This window comes from Drosophila miranda, chromosome 4, assembly GCF_003369915.1.
Source record: "Drosophila miranda strain MSH22 chromosome 4, D.miranda_PacBio2.1, whole genome shotgun sequence".
Classification (NCBI taxonomy): Eukaryota; Metazoa; Arthropoda; class Insecta; order Diptera; family Drosophilidae; genus Drosophila; species Drosophila miranda.
Genome location: NC_046677.1, coordinates 31,730,534 through 31,747,880, shown reverse-complemented (window position 1 = coordinate 31,747,880; position 17,347 = coordinate 31,730,534). Strand labels below are relative to the sequence as shown.

General features: G+C 45.7%; 2 protein-coding genes across 4 annotated transcripts in view; one reads left to right on the top strand and one right to left on the bottom strand.

Moving 5' to 3' along the window:
* The window catches only part of LOC108162618 (dynein-1-beta heavy chain, flagellar inner arm I1 complex), a 128,480-nt gene that overhangs the window by 90,221 nt on the left and 20,912 nt on the right, over positions 1-17,347 (top strand). The window contains exon 7 of one of the 2 annotated variants that reach the window (XM_017297438.2): positions 15,659-15,876. The exons of the other annotated variant lie outside the window; for it this stretch is intronic. The gene's annotated coding sequence lies outside the window, so the exon portion shown is untranslated. Of the gene's footprint in view, positions 1-15,658; positions 15,877-17,347 lie in introns of those variants that run through there. 2 annotated transcript variants of the gene reach the window in all.
* Positions 1-17,347, bottom strand: part of LOC108162619 — a 70,158-nt gene that overhangs the window by 49,014 nt on the left and 3,797 nt on the right. The window lies entirely within an intron of this gene.

Below are 17,347 nucleotides of genomic sequence, written 5' to 3'. Positions count from 1 at the left end.
TAACGGGTGTTGACGTTTTATATTGAGACGACAGCAGCTCGGGGAACCACACGGGTAGCCACCTCCCACCGATAAAGAGAGGGACAAGGGGAAGAGAGCAGAAAATCGCGTGTGTCTTGTCTGGGAAAACGCGAGCGCGTTATTCGAGCGTTTCGTGAGCGATTTTAATTGGACCAACGGCAACGGCCCCAACGGCCACAGCGGCCAGTCTCCTAGTTTTTGCACTGCGGCCGCTCTTTCTCTAATCACTAACTAAATAATTAATCAACCCAAACCAAAGACTCACCATGTGGCAGCGGTGGTCAACGGGAAGGGGAGGAGGCGGGAGGGAGGCGGCAGGGAGCGTGGTGGCACTTGGGAGGAGAATGTCACGCCCAGGAAGTGACATTTGCGAGGTGAACGTCAACACGACGGGGCATGGGGCAGGGACCAGTGCCAGAGCATCGGCAACGTCAACGCTTCGCTCGTTTGGACCAACCGCCACTTGATTAATGAGCCACGCTTCTCGGAGACCCCCCCCCCTCCCCCGGCAAGGGTGGAGAGAGCGGGCGAAGAGCTGCAGCTGCCACCCAGTGGCAGGGTGGCAGCATGGCATCATGGCAGCAACAGCAGTGACAGTAACCGAGGCAGTAAGTTAAGCAGTTTTAAAGAGGAAACGTCAGTCGGGGGGATAGTCGACTCAAGGATTTGTTGATGGCGACTGGGGAAATGAGCGGCTGGAGTACGTGCCCCGAAGTGGGGGCCAAGAAAAGAGCAGCCAAAGGCAAAGACTTGCCAGAGGAATAGAGACGAAAATGCTAGCTAATGGAAATGGTTTGGCACAGACAAGACAAGGATATCAACGTTAAAAATTAATTATCCCAGTTTAAGAACAGATCGGGGGAAAGTCGAGGAAGAACCTACCATTCATGGAACTTTAAACAGAAGAAGACTACTCTTAGATTTGTTGAGCGTAGTTTTTATTTTTCATTAACAGAAATGCTTGCCGTATCGGGATCTCCGGGTAGACGAAAACTGTGTACCTCTTCGGTGGATCAACAGTTCGCCAAAAATCGCAGTACCATCTGTAGTCTTTGATGCCACACTGGTGGCAGGATGGCAGCCATTTGCTCCACAGTGTCGTACAGATAGAAAGCCAGGAAGAAATCGTAGATGAGCATCAGATCTGGAGCCCACATTGGCGGCACATTACTGTACTCCCATCCAAACCAGAGCCTGTAGGCATCCAAGCAAATGGATATGATAGCCAGCGGCATGTTTTTTAGTTAAATATTTCTCCAAAGTGTTAAACGAGTACTAAAATTTGATATATGAAGCTTCGTGTCGAGTGTACTCTGATTTTGAATAGAGATTTGTATTTGTTGCCCCTAAGTTGTGCACAAGACTGTGAAATATTCTGACCCAGAACTTCGTGGGGGAAATCTTCACTATTCCGTACTATATTTTCGAAATTCTTCCAAATAAAACCAAAGATTCATGCAAATATTCTACAAAAATCGAATTTGGAAAGGCTAAGAGAAACCAGAGGATTTCTGTGTCCCAGAAAGAAGTAAAGAAAAAAAACTTGGTAATAAAGAGAGCTGTGGGAAATGGCTTGTGGAACTTTGAACAGAAGTAGCCCCCTCCTAGGATAGATGCTAGAGATATGGATAAATTGACCCCAAATGCTACCCCACAAAGACTGCATTTTGTCATTAAAAAAAGGTATTTATTTAAGACATTTTCGTGGCAGAAAGTACAATATTAGACAATCAAAGCCTGGGACCCCTCTTACTTCAAGTACATATGGTGTGCACATCAATTGCCAGGTATGGGGCCAAGGCTAGTACCCTTCGATTGATCAGAGATGTACGCTCGGTGTACAAAAAGCTCCAATAAAGCTTCCAATGCAACCGTATCCACATAGATCTCAGTTAGCCATGACAAATGGGAAACAAACCTAGGATAAATGTCGCTGAATATTGCCAGATGCCTTGTAGTGCCACAGACGAACCAATGGGGACCTGGAGACCACGCCAGTGGCACCCAACGATTCGCGTCGATAGCAAGCAATAATAATACTAAAGATAGACCACCCTCATTTCGAATAAGTATGCTCCGATACTCTGAAAGTATTGTGTCATGTGATGATGTGATGTTTGAAGTCCGGTCTACGTTGCTCTTGAATATTCCTTATATGTATGTATTAATATCCTAATTGTTCTCAGCCACATCCCTAGATGTTTGTTTAAAAACAAACCTCGACTAAACTGAATTTTTAAATATACAGAAATTCATTCGGAAATCCTCAAAATCCAAATCAAATGTAAACGAAATATGCTGCCAAAATCGTGTTCTGCCGATGCAGAAATCATCTACAAATTTCCAATTATTATGCAGACAACACCTCGACTCGATTCGACCACATTTCGGCCTGAAAAACAACTGCCATAATTTCTATGCAAAATAGAAAAATGAGAAACACACACAGCCACAGAAAGACACCAGTCGTCACGGCACATATCATAGTCGCATCACTCTTCATTGCAGTGGCAGCCCGATCAAGCGGTGGAATTCCCCCAAAAATGCCACCACAGAACGCACGTCTGTGTGTGGGAGTGGAGAGGCGGGGGACTCTCTTGCTGCGAAATTAAGTTGCATCTGACTGAATTACAAATTGAAATGAATAACCCAATAACCGAAAAATCGAACCCCAAAGCTGAAAAATATTTTCCACTCTCCATCACATGCTAGGAGACCCGCAAACAGGCAACAACTACAATCAGCCACAAATTGCATAAATCAAGTTACAAATCAACTCGAAATCACAATCGCAATAGCAGTCGCAGTCGCAGTGACTGTATCCCAGTCACTGGGAAAATAACAACATTTCAGTTATATTTTCGAGTGCAATCGCAGTTGAAATTTAATTTTGATAGATATTTTCTAGCTGCATTTTTGCGCAGAGATTTTCCGCCCTTCCCCCCTCTGGTTTCTGGGATTTCGAGAGGGGGAAAACGCTTTTCGCGGACTGCGTTTGAGTTTGCATTTTTCCGCAAATCGTTTCAGCTCGGCACGTGACCCATTTAGTGCTCTTTTTTTACGAGTACGAGTGCTCTGTGTTCCACAGATGCAGTGGGTACGTCTGTGGGCCCGTATCCGCGGCCCAAATCGGGGAGATTGAAATGTAATCAAAAATTGCGTGTACTGCGAAAAGTGTAAAGTGCCGCTCGTCTCTCTGGGTTCTTCCAAGTGCGTTGCAAGTGCTTCTGTTAGCGGTTCCGACGATTGGGAGCTTAGTTTTTAATCGATTTAATTGGGGGAATGGCACAGATTTTGTATTCCAAAAGATCTACGCGTTTACCCCAAGTGTGTGGCAGTGCAATCGATCACCCACATGCCTCTCTCATGACAAGGTTTCCATTACTGGCTATCGTCTTGAATCTATATCAAATTGTCACCACAACTGTTCCATGTCTCACTGTGTAAATCCGTCCGTAATCTGTGGGATCTTTATGGATTACAAGCTCTGCCTTACGGAGTGCACACTGTACACCTTCAAACGGAACAATCGAGGCTAATTTCACACATCGCCCGGCCTGTGCCAGCATTTCTGGGCTCCATTCGAGAGCAGTCTGAAATTAATTAAGGCAAACTGAATCATGACAGTGACAGACACGCACTCCACTCGCACGGACACTGCCATTCAGGCGTCCTGGCATCCAGGCATCCAGGCATCCAGGCTCATGAGCAGAAGCAGCCAAGCAACCATTCTGGACCCAAGGAGAGCACAGCTGCATACTAATAAGCAGAAGCCGCCACGAGGATTCATGGTGCTGCCAACCTCTTTGGCCTCTTCCGAACGTGGTGTCCCCAGCTTGGCCAGCAGCACTTCCGAAGGCCTGGTCAGCCACGTGCCACGCCCACACGACTCCGGGGCTGTGAAAGCTGTCAAGCTGATGTCGGTACAAGCATTATGACGGCATTTACACTTCAGCTTCAGCTCCAGGCTCCAGGCACCAGGCACCGGCTCCGGCTGCAGCTTTGGTCAGCTGCAGGATTAGGAGCTGTAGAAACGGGACGGACCCGAAGTCGGAGCTGGAGCTGGGGCTGAGGACCGTGTATGGCCAGGACACATGAGCTCATAAGCTGCCACAAAGGGCTGTGGGTCCCACACGCCCACAAACATCGCCCCGACCCCACTCCCCTGCACGGACGGACCCTCGTCCCGTCTTTATTTCTGGCATTCATCTGGTGTTACCATGGAAGCTTCTACGATTTTTGTGTCTCCTATGCAAATAAATCCAAGTCGTGGCCGAAAACTCAATTTCGGCGTGGCACTGCAGCCCCAGCTGCGGCCCATCGAGGATGCCTAGCATGTGGCAAGTTGCTGCGGCACGGCTTCCTCCGCCCAAACCTCTCCGCCCACCCCTCGGCCCTCTGTGGCCTGTCAATCCTCCCTTCCAGCATATGGCGACAAGCAGCGGGCAACGTTTTCTATTTTCTATTTGTTTGCCGGCAAACACGCAGCAAACAGTGCTGCCCCAGCCACTGCCACTGCCACAGCCACAGCCACTGCCAGCAAGGACAAAGGACGATGCTTTGCTGGTGAGCATGCACTAGACCCATTTCGCAGAAGGTTTAGAAGGGGGACAGCCACCAGCAAGGGGGGCGTGTGGGCGCAGAAAGCGATTGCACTTACCCGAAAGGAAAAACAAACCATGAAAATCTCATTGAAAAATGCATGATAAAAGTGGAGATACTCTTTTAGAGACAGGCATTATATGGAATAATAATCTGGGCGGACCTAGGAGTAGTTTAGCCAACAATAGAGGACTCCCCAGTGCCTTCCCTTTGATCTGATTCGATTCCATAAGCACTTGAGCTGCGAATCAACAGGTTGGACATCTCACTTTGATGGACAGGCCACTATTCGACTAGTGTCAGAGATGGACTCCCGTCTGCATCCTTCTGTATTAAATGCTTTTGATAAAGTCATCATACCCTTGTCGGACAAAGGCACAAAAAATATAGCGCCCACCACTCGTACTGTACGTGAGGGAGCGGCGATTGCGAGTCTCGTATGCCAGAAGGGGGGGAGCTCCACGGTTAGGACGGTTGGCTGTTTTTTTGGCTGTTGAATTTCTGCTTGAAATTCGTTTTTCTGCACGTTGCACACGCCACACTCCACACGGCATTGGGTTAGGTCCGGGTCCGGGGGTCCGGGTCTGGGTCTGGGTCTGGGTCCGGGACTAGAACTGGAACTGGTACTGGGATTCCGAATTTTCGGCTGTGTTGGGTTTTGGTTGCGCGCCCCAAATGGATTTAGCATGTTACTGCCTCTCTCCGCCGACTGCTGGTCTTTTTTCGCCCTGGTTGTTGCTGTTTCTGGGGGGAAATGTGTTCATTTGCATGGGCCACATATGTCCCAGAGCTGTCGCTATATAATGCAATAAAAATCCGCACCAAAGCTGATGTTAATTTGCAAATTCAATTGTCGAATCAATGCCGTACGGCCAATATATTTAATTCTCTTTGCGCCTCACATAGCACTCTATGCCGCCTGTCACGTCCCATAAACATATATCTCTTCCGATTGAAGGTGTCCAAACGGACAGCTATAGAAGTCCACTGATGTGGGGACAGACTGGTCTGGTTTTTGCCTTTGTGTGGACCACATTTTGTGGTCACTTGACGGGCAGTCCAACCTCTCCACAGAAATGTCTAACAGCAGGCGGCAGTCTGGGGAGACACTGCGCTGCCACAAGTTCGTCAGCATGGGACAAATATTTGCAGATATCCAAACGATGCTCCACGTCTGTTGCTGCTTCTGTTGCTGCTGCTGCTGCTGCAGCTGCTGCTACTCCCCGGTGCTGTTTGTTGGCGATTGTTGATTGGTAATTGTTGGTCCAGTGGCCTGCTGCTTGACCAACGCCCAACAATTGGTCACGATCACTTTGGCTTTATTGCATTTTCCACTTTTTTGCTTTTTTCAAAATGTACTTTTATGTACTTTTCCTCCTCTGTCTTTCCGGGGCCGTCACGGCGATGTCTCCCTTGTTTTCGCACTTGCGACTGCGGTTGGGGAGCGCTCGTGATGATGATTTGACGTGACTAATTGGTCGTTAGGCATATGTCCGGCCAGCATAAGGGGGAAGCAGGTGGAGGGACGGCAGGGCAGGGCAGGGTAGGGCGCGGTGGCTGGTTAGTCATGCTCGGGCTGTGGTGCCTGGTCCTGCTCCTTAACAAGGTACAAATTGCGTGTAGCGCTTCATCGGCAGCTCCCTGGGAGGATGGCAACGATGGGGAACGCGAACTGATTACAAAGGGAACTTTTATGTTAAGTGGAGTTCAAGGATGGGCCACAACGAGAGGAATTTAAAGGCCAACAACATCCTGTATTTGTTCTGCGAGGAACTGAATGGGGAGTAAGGCGATAACTATCGGGGGGAACTTAAGGAGGTACTGTCTATATGTATCTATGTCAAGATAGATGGTGAACCTCTACTTAGACCTAGGAGACCACAGGATGTACGATCCCTAACCTTTTAGTAGTACTAAGAAACGGGTACTGTTCTCCGCTGTACCCTTCACTCCTACTTAAGAAGAACTCCGAATTTCTGCCTGAAGCTACTCCAAACCAAAACCATGTTCCACACGCCACATTCCCTGCTTATCACATACCTGAAATATCAATCTTGAAATGTCGTTCAAACGTCCGACAGAACTCACCTGAAAAGAGATGCAAGATATGGTAAAAAATTAGTCAAATATTTGGCATAAGTCGCTGGCGAGCAAACAAACAAACAGACAGACAAACAGGCAATCGCAAGCCAACATTCCGATCGAAAGAAACACAATCGACTGCAGTATCCATCACCATTAGCATCACCTTTGTCATTTTGCGACCGAGCACGGATTAGCTATGAAAATTTGGCATCTGTCTGTCTCTCGGTCCGGGGCTGCAGCTTGCTCGTTTGCTGAGGGGAATTTGCATATGACATCATCAAAGTGCCAGCATCCAGCAGCCAGCAGCAGAAAGCAAAAGCAGCAGTCGGCAGTCGGCAGCCGGCAGCCGGCAGCCAAAGTTTTGCGCAAAACAAACAAAAGCAAAAATGCACCAAAGCCAACAAAAAGGCAGCAGCTAAATCTCTTAGCTTCGGTGCGGCGCGACGGCAGCCGCCTGTCAAATGATTTGCAACTCTGTGCAAATTTATTTGCCTGTCGTCCCCGTCTCCACAGCCACCATCGCCATCGCCATCGCCTTCCCATCCCATCCGCGCTGCACCGTGGCCTGCCTTTGGCAATTATTAGTTAGCAGTCGTAGTCGTAGACGTAGTCGCCGTCGTCGCTGTCGGCACCGTCATACTCATCGTCATCGTCATCGTCATCGCGGTTGTCTGGCAGCAAACAGAAACCAAAGCCCAGCCACGTAGAGCACATTTTAACGTGAAGAGTGCAACTGCCCCGCGGTGGACACGAAGGCCACGAACGAGAAAGAGAAAAAAATCCACGGCGCATCAAAGTCCACGTACCCTTGGAGTTTGGGGAGCAGACTCCACTGCGATTTGCAGTTGAGAAGGCAAAGATCTATCGGCTAATGCGCTACTCAGCAGATGGTTTTGGAATTACCATAATATACTATATCATAATTGGGACTCTATAACGACAGAGCTATGATCTTTGAAGCCCAATCTGGGAGGTAAACCATATATATGATGAGTGAAAAGTCTTTAGAACTAAAGGAACTATTAATATCATAGTAACACGCACTAATGCCGATGAATCCCATAGATGTAGCGAACACAATCTTCCTATTCTGCTCTGCAAAACCGATGATACCCTCTTCAAAAGGGTATGCCAAAAAAATGATTTTGATGACTCTGAAATTTGTTTGCCAACGGACTCTAGAACCCATTGCACCTCGTGCCACCTCCACTCGGCAGCACTCCACTCCACACTCCGCTCCGTTTGGGGCAGATTTGTGTTCGATTTGGACGTTGATGAAGTGATTAACCAAGCCAGCAAGCATTCGGCTTTTTGATATCGTTTAGTTTATGAGCTGACCTCGAGGGCCCCTCAATGTTCCAGCGATTTGCGGTTGATGAAGCGCACAGCAGGTGCAGCACCATCCAAGTGGAAGGCGGATGGCAGATGGAGCGGGGCGCGGAGGGGCGGAGGGGAGCCCAGGAAGGGGTAACAATGGAAAGCGGATGGGAGTCGCTGGATGAACGGATGGGCGGATGGATGGATGGATGGATGGATGGATGGATGGAATATGCAAATTACGACATCAGAGAGTGCAGCAGCAGCAGCAGCAAGGGACTTTTATGTTTGCGAAAAGATCAAATTTGATTTATGGAGATAGTCGTGAGTTCTGGGAATTAGTCAAACATGAAGCAGACCTTCGCTGGCTCCAAAGGTTCCTCCATCGAACTTTAATTTTGATTTTATAAATACAAATATAAATATAATTCGTGAAGACAAACCATAACCACAATTGAGACAGGAACCTTCACCTACTTTCCACCTCCACAGACACACGTTCTCTACTGATTCTAACTCTTCAGGTTCCTAGGTTCTAGGGTGAAGCCTCCACTGATTCGATCCAATCGAAATCCACTTGTTTGACAAATTAAAGATTCGTGTAAATTCTGAATTATACATTTAACAAATTCCTCTAAAAAGCCCTTATAATTTATGATTCATAAAACTAAGCAGAGGTCTATTTTGTTCAACATCTTGCACAAGATCTAAAAATGCCGCACCTCATTGCCGGCAAGAAATGTATTTATGTATCATCTGCACCTTGACTTTGTTTCTTTTAATAAACTTCCATCAAAGTTGTGAAATTCTATCAGTATCCAAGCAATAAATAAATGCTGCATTAACCTCTTGCAGAACCCCTTTAGGGAGAGAACCCCGAAAAGCCCTTAAAGCCTCTTTTGGGTGTGCAGCCGAATCGAAGTTTATTGAGAAGCGAAAGTGTCAAAATCCACACTCCACACCCTACACCCCACACTATCCCCAAGAAAACCCCACCCAAGCCATTAAGACACCCCGTTATAAGCCCTGGATATACAAAACACCTTCGATGGTGTGGTGCCCCAAGTTCGTGTCTTGTTTTCAAGACTTTGGAGGGCTTTGGGCTTTGTTTCTCCCCCCCGGCGGACCGGCGAAACAACGAGCCGAATCGGAATCCAATAAAATTGAAATGAAATTGTGTAATAAAAGAAAATCGCTTATACAAAATGCCAGAGCCCGATGTGTGGCTGGGGCCAATCGAAATGCTGAAAATGAAATATTGATGAAATTTACTGATGCATTGTCCGCATGTCAAGCGTCGCCGCCGCCATCTGCGGTCCGCGATGTCCGCGAACGAACTTGACTCCGAGTCCGAGTCCGATTCGAACAACTCCTCATGCATAATGCAAGCCGAGTGCAACTCGAGACGTTGGAAATTTCTAACAATTTAACAGAAACACAAGAAAAAATCCATCATCGATGGATGGATGGATGGAGAGGAGCTGCGGCTCGTACTGGCTGTCCGCTACTGGGCTTTTTCTTTATGCCAATCGAATCAATTAGACGATTTATGGATGATGGGCCTGGCATTGGCATTCAATTTGCTGTCTTCGGCTTCGGCTTCGGCCTCAGCGCTGTCTCTCAACAATTTCGAATGTCATAAATTGTGACGCGCCCGCCTGCAGAAGAGGCAACAACACAGCACACACAAGAGTCGTGACCTATGCGGACCCCTGCTCTTATCAGATGCCAAGCCAACAAAAATTGAGTCATCCTCGCAGGCCGCCGAACAGAACAGACATTAATTAAAACGCATTCAAATGCAAATTTTTGTCAATCTGCCAAATGCCAGAGTCCGATACGGACCCCCCCCCCCCCATGACAGCAGCCCCATTTGGGGGCATTCAGCATTCAACATTCGACTGGCACTGGCACTGGCACTAAGTGCAGCAGATTCGACTCTTGTCACGGCCCAAAATTATGTTTATTGATTTAGCTGTCAAAAAGTGCATATCTTTCGGGCAGTGTCTTTTTTCGGGTCTTGTCCGAGTCAGCGTCAACTTTGGTAATGCCAAATGTGCTGAGGTTTACAGTGGTCCGAGTGCTTGGAAATACTTGTGCCATGACACGGGTATTAATCAAGTGAATGGGCAAGTCACTGGAGCTATTTGTCAGCGACTAATCGGACAGAGCGCCCCGACCAGTCAGGTATTTGCTTTATTAATTAATTGTGGAGGTATTTGCAGATATTTTAATTCCAACGGTTTGGCTTAAATGTTAAATGTCAGACTTAGACAGCAATCTATAGATAATACATTTCAGAGTACAGCATCTCTAAGGAAGTCAAATCTATATCAAAGGTGGAATAATGGTTTATGGACAAATTCTATAAATACTCATAGGATGGGCACTTTCTTTAGGGTTCATCTATTGTGATTTCATAACTTTTGATTATTTTATTTTCAATATTTGATGAAGAATTGTAGAAGTACGGAATTGTACAATTGATGAAAGTCCCACATGACCATTAAAGAAATTGAAATCCCAGTAAATCGTGGACTATTTTGCTTCGAATGGAATGCAACTTTGGATAAGATCTAATATCTGGTCACACGGTGCATCCAACCGAAATTGTGTGACACTTGTCAAAGGCACAGATACACACACACACACACACACACACACACACTCTCTCTATCTCTATCTCTGTGTGTGACACTCTCAGGTGGGTGTGTGTTCGAGTTCTCGTTCGCCGGAGAGTCTCTCCCTTGCCTCGGGTCCATAATCGGGCCCCTTACGTTATCCATATGTATGTACGAGTCTGTGTCATATAATGGGTTTGCAATTTGCTGCGACTTTTTGACACACATACCAGACAGACGCACACAGCCACAGATACACGGATGGAGGGTCCCAAGAGTGTGGCATAAGCGACTCAAAAGATTTATGTTAAATTTTTAATGACGGACCGGGCAATGCATCAACTTCAATACATATTGAATAAAGACATTTGCAAGGCAACCTTTGACCTTTATGGATTTTCCACTTGAAAGTGTGTGAAGAGCTGAGATTACATCGAGGCACCCACAAAGAAGTAAAAAACCAAAAAGAAGTACCAGTATCAAACCCAGGGACAGGTGGACAATGCTCACAGCAGGTGACACCGGTGGAAGCGGGGCGGGGGGGGCAACAGATCATAAAAAATCGACATTTACTTCTCGGAGTCGGAGACCGATTTGATTTATCCGTTGCGTTTGATGAATTAGAACTCACCAAACGGACACCGTTCCACGCTTGTAAATGGGTTTCAGATACTTTTATATCTTTGTCTCTCAGCGAGAAAAATGGAGTCTTTTATTTTCAGTTGGGTTTTCTGTTTTTGTGCCTCTATTTGCGGTTCAATGGCTCAATGGTTCGCTTTAGTTACAGCTTTGGTTGTTTTTCTAAGGGGGGGGCACTAGCAGGCATGACCGTGACAGACCCTCCCCCCCCCTCTACTCTTTCTGTAACCCCTCCACATCCACGATGTGCCAAACACGACTTTAAATTTGTCTTTCGCGGACTTTTCATACCCCTTCTTCACAGAGGGTATTGCGATTTTGACTGTGGAGGAAGTAATTCCCTCTCAAAGTCGGTATCCCCACGACTAGATGGTTTATTATATCTTAAAAGATATTCCAGCTATGCTTTTCCTACTAGCGAAGGAACCACTCAGCAAGTGTATCTCTATCTTCGATCTCCGATTAACACTAACCTTTCTCTCTCGTTTTTCTTTCACCCCCCCCCCCCCCCCACAGTTTGTTTCAGGGGTGGCGGATTTTTGTAGGGCAAGCATTTCGCAATGGACTTGCAACAAGCCAACGCGTCAACAAAAATATTTTCGTTTGCTGGTCATGATTTATCGTTGGACTCTTTTGACAAGCGTGTTATTTTCAGTGTTGTTGTTGTTGCTGTTGTTGTTGTTGTTGTTGTTGTTGTTGCTGGGATCTGTGTGCCGATGTGGGTGTTGCTTTGTCACTTGCAAGTGTTGCGTGAAATAAAAGCATTTTCCATTCGGGCGGGGCTTTTGGACTTGGATATTAGATTACCAGAATGTTTGTGCATGATTTAAAGGTGTTTTGCTGGCTGTAAAGTACGAGAAATAACAGCAGCAAGGAGCGGCCTTGACAAGGCCAAAGGATTGTTCAAATTACAGAACAAAGGAACTGGGTTTGACTTAACATAACGGAAATTTGATTACAAAGTGAAGAATACTTAAAGATTTGTTGCATGGAAGGAAAGTCTGAGAAGATACAACTCTGGGCCAGAACTCAGATACATAGGTCGATGACACATAACCTATCTGAATCCAATCGATCACATCGGTAGGCTAATGCCTGTCAAAAAAGTCAAACTTTGACCTTATTCGACACCCAGATCTCATTGAATCCCTGATTTCCATTCTGCACATCATAGTCGTACGCTCTCGCGGCTATTGCTCTGTTAAATGATCGTAATTGACAGAGAAGATACGAGATACGATCAATTATGATCGTTTAACAGAGGCCCTGGGGAAACTCTCTTTGAAATTTTCCAGAATCAATCGACTTCTTTGATATATCCGCTCAATAAAGAAACTTCTTTGACCAATCGATGTTGCTCGAGAGAATTGTAAAGTTATATGGTAATTGCTGGTGGCACATATCCAACCATCCATCCACATCCATATCCATACAGTCATTCACATTAAGCATAAACTAAAATGGTCATTCTCTCACTTGTCCAGAGAACAGAATTTCAGCATTTCTCGTCACGTAATAAAGTATTTATGTCACCAGAGCTCTCCAAGCCAGCGCTTATATCATGGCCACGTGATCGCGGATCGTAATGGAGTTCTAACTGTAAACACACCCCGACAATCCATCCACCTTGACCCCGATTCATGGGTTAACCAGAGGCCCGGCCCAATCCCGACATGCATTTCAATGAAGGCATCATCTGCTGATGCCGATGTTGAAGCTGAAGCTGAAGCTGAAGCTCATCATCAAATCAATCACAAAGTCGGCATCAGTCAGCGATTGAAAGGGAAGCCAAGAGCTCCAGAGACATGTGTCTTCAGTTACTAAAATGCAAGCTGACGCACAGACAAAGGCCGGAGTGCTGTAAATGATTTGAGCTCTCGCTGAGCAAACAAACTGGAAAACTGACAAACTAGCAAACCGACAAACCGACAAACCGACAAACTGCGAATGCATTCAACAGATACGCAGATACATATCGCTTTGCCTTGCCTCCACTGACAAACAGTTTTCTGTCAGATTAACTAACAAACTGCTATCGTCGCTACCACAATGCTGCCACCTCCCATTCCCCCTCTTGAGTGCGTCTGGGAGCATGTTTTGTGTGCGAGTGTGGCATGATTTATAAAGTGACGAAGCCGCTGAAGATTTCGCGGCATTCCAAGAATTTCCATTGCAGCATGTGTGTGGCACAAAGAAACATTCAACCGAAAGGAAAAGGGAGTGCGGAGTGGGGGCTGTATAGACCCCTGCAACATATGTAATCTTTTCAGTCTAATAAAGTCATTGGAGTTGCCTCGGGCAACTCTGGCGACTCTGTCAACCCTGGCAAGACTCTACGAGTATTAAAACCAAAACCAAAACCAAAACCGAGAAGACAACGGCAAACATTGCCAATTAGTTGCGAGAATTTATATTGCTTTTTTCGGTTTAGAGCGAGAGGAGAAATACGAGAAAATAATTTCTCGAAATTTATATTGGAAGCGGCTATAAATAATGGGGAGCACGGGCACAAGTCAAGAGCCCGGAGACCCCTCCAGAGGAGCTTAAAAAGAGTCTGCCAAAAGAGAACATTGAATGCGGAGCAATCTGGAGACAATAAGTAAGCACAAGTTGTGCAATGGAAAATGTCTCAGCAGCCAGCCATAACGAGGGCCAGAAGAGTGTTTTTCCATGGGGCAAAATGGGAAAATGGGAAAATGGGAAAATTATTTTCAAATGATGTAGTACTCGTACTCACAGTTCCTCGGGGCACGCCACCGACTGGCACAGCACCGACTGGACGGCTTAATGAATGCCGCAGGAACAGAAAAACCAGAGGTGAAGCAGAGGAGGAAAGCACTGCCAATAACGGGGCGAAAACAAAGAAAAATATGTTTGAAATGCGGGTGGAAATTAGCTGGAAAATGTCATCAACAGCACTGGCCACACAATAAAGAAATAACTAAAAAATAATTAGGAAAATCCCCCACAACCGAGCGAGTAAATACAAAAGGAAAGCGACCCGTCGACCACTCGACCACTCCCAAGCGTCCTCTTGCTGGTCGAAATCAATAAAAGAAGAACTGAGGTAAAACCTTTAAAATAAATAACAGAACAGAAAAAGTTATCAGAAGCATCTAAGGAAAGAAAACTCGGCAGAAGAGGGGCACAATGATGCTCTGAGGATGATGATCCAAATAAGAAGAAACAAAAAGCACTCAGAGGCAGCACAAACAGGAGAGGAGGCAACATTGCCAAGCAAAAGATATACAAAATGTATCTCAAATTTAAACAGAAACTGAAACTGAAAGTGGGTCCATCATAGCTTGATGTTGAGGCGACACTGGCTGTTTCGTGGAGGCTTAAAGTCGGATTCCGTTCAAGTTAATGTCGCCTCTACGCTTCTCCTCCATCTATATTTTTCTATAAGAGGCTATCAGTTCGTTACCCCTCCATTATCCGTGAGTAGCGATTGCCTATAAGCCACACTGCGCTCCCGCTGGTTCTAGCCTCAAGGTCAGTGCAACCGCTGTGGCTGTGGCAGCCTTCAGCCTTCAGCACACCAGCGGGTGGCAAGTGATGAACTTTCGTTGCGTTTGCTTAACCGCTTTTGACATTTCGATATAAGTAAGTACAGAAGCTAAGCTCCACTCTTGGTATCATCTTTTCTCTCCCTCTCTCTCGCTCTTCTCCCATTTACGGCTCTGTCAAGACCCGGCAAACATACAGAATGAAAGAAAGAAGGCCACAAAAGCTACAGCCTGGAAGGAAGCAACAGTAGCAGGAACAGGGACAGGAACAGGAAGAGGAACAGCAGGCAGGCAATATAGGAAAAGACACCCACAAAAGGCTGGTAAAAGCTTAGGGGGAAAACTACTACAGAAACAAGAGCAAGTGCTGCAAGAGAAGTGACAGTGTTTGAGGGTGTGGCAGGGGCAGGGGCAGAGACAGAGGCAGGCCTGAACGAGTGTGTGGGAGTGCAAATGAAGGATATGCATTAGAGTTCAGCAAAGAGTTCAGAAAGAATGTACGAAGGAAGCAGAACCTTTCAAGCCTGCAAAAGACCTGCCAACAAATTTACACCAACACCAACAACAACAGCATAGAAAAACGATTCAAAAAGTACGGGAAAACACGCACACAACTACAAGAAACCATCAAAAACTGTATAAAATTGGAATAGAAACTGCAAAAGCGTACAACCAGAAATAAAACACACACCAAAAGCTTCAACAACAACACACCAACACAACACAACACCGCACACCATGGAGAACACCTTGAAGGACTGACCAAATTGCATTGCAAATGTTTTTCAAACACCTTTAACAGGAAGCGGAAACCAAAGAGAGAAAATACTATTTGCATTGAAAATGTTTCTCTTTTTTTTTCAGTTTTGTAAGGAAAAACATGCATGAATGGAACGAAACGAAACGAAGCCGGCTTAAAGGGATTACCAGGATTCATGTTATATATTCCCCGGAGAGCTTTGACATGGGACTTAAATTTAATCTGATCTATTATGAAATATTTTGCATTTTTGTAATTAAGAGAAATATTCAAGAAATGTTTGTTGTATAGTGAAATATATAATTTTGTATTTGGTACAGTATTACTTCACTGAGGAGAACATTCCTGTGTTTTAATTTACTAACTCCTTTCCGGTATACCAGAGTTCCCCTGTACTTGACGAGGGGCGGGCAAATTAAGTAATTTTCATGCACAAATTAATGCAATTTCCTTGCTTCTTCTGCAAACACTCGACATATCCCACTGGCCTTCCATTAAAAATCAGAGCCACTTCAACCGCAATACATTAATGAACAGCCAAACGAAGTAAATAATACACAAAAAAGAAAAACAAATTAAAACTGCAACAAAAAGCGAAGAAGCACGAACGACGGGCTTAAATGCAAAATGTTATGTTTGCAATTAAATGATGTATTTACGAGTAAGTAGGGCAAAATGCACGAGTCGGGGCTTGTTAACATCGAGGTGGAGACACAATTGAAATGTGGCACGAACGACGGCTCTCCAAAGCAGCGGCAGCGGGGGGAGGGAGGGAGGGAAGGAAGGAAGAGCGGAAGGATGTACACGCCGGGAGGAGGGGCCCCGAAGGGAAGGTGAAAGACACATCCTGCACAGTAGCCGGCGTCGTCATCCGCAGACATGTGTTAATTGTATTGTTCTGGCGGCTAAAGGATGGTGATTGCGACTGTGGCAAGGTGGCACGGTGGCACGGTGGCACGGTGGCAAGGTGTATCTGGGGATCCAGGGGGTGCCACCCCCTCGAAAAACCTTCAATTGCTGTTACACTTTTGTTTCCACTGTTGTTTTACACGCAGCTGCTCTTTGTTGTTGTTGCAATTCGTTGTTAATTTTTTTATTGTTTTTGTTTGCCTTCATTGTTGCTGCTGGTTTTCCCCAAGTGTTTGTTTAGCTGTTAACAATATTTTCGAGTGCATTTCGAATTTACATTTCGCCGGGAAATTGGCCCGCCACCGACCGAGCACTTAACTCAAATTTAAATTTCGGATTATGTTTTTAATTATTTGGAATATTTATTCGGATATGGGATTTAATGTTGATTGCGTTGGCAAACATTTAAATTGACATTAATCGGGCGAAATAATTGAGGACGTTAATGAGGTGACAAAAATGTTTCGGGGCTAATCATAAATCATAAAATATATTGCAACTGGAAATGGTTTGGACCATTACTATTTGCGGATAAGTGACGCTAATATTTGTTATAAATTAGCCAAATCATGTCATTAAGTCCCCCAAATATTGGGCACATTAAACATAAATATCTGTGCAAATACGAGTGCCCTTCACGCTTTTGGGAATCGGATTTCGGGAACTTGTAGAATCCAATATACAGAACTTTTGCCATTTACTGACTGGTTTCGCATCAAACTGTAAACTGTAAACTTTAAGGCCATGGCAGCTCTCGATGAAGTTTATCCTCTCCCGTCGCTCGACTTAATGACATCGATTACCCGGAGACATCAAGTGCGAGCCACTCATTTCAGTGACAGGGGCTCCACAGCTAACTGCCGTTCGGGCTGCAGTAAAGTCAA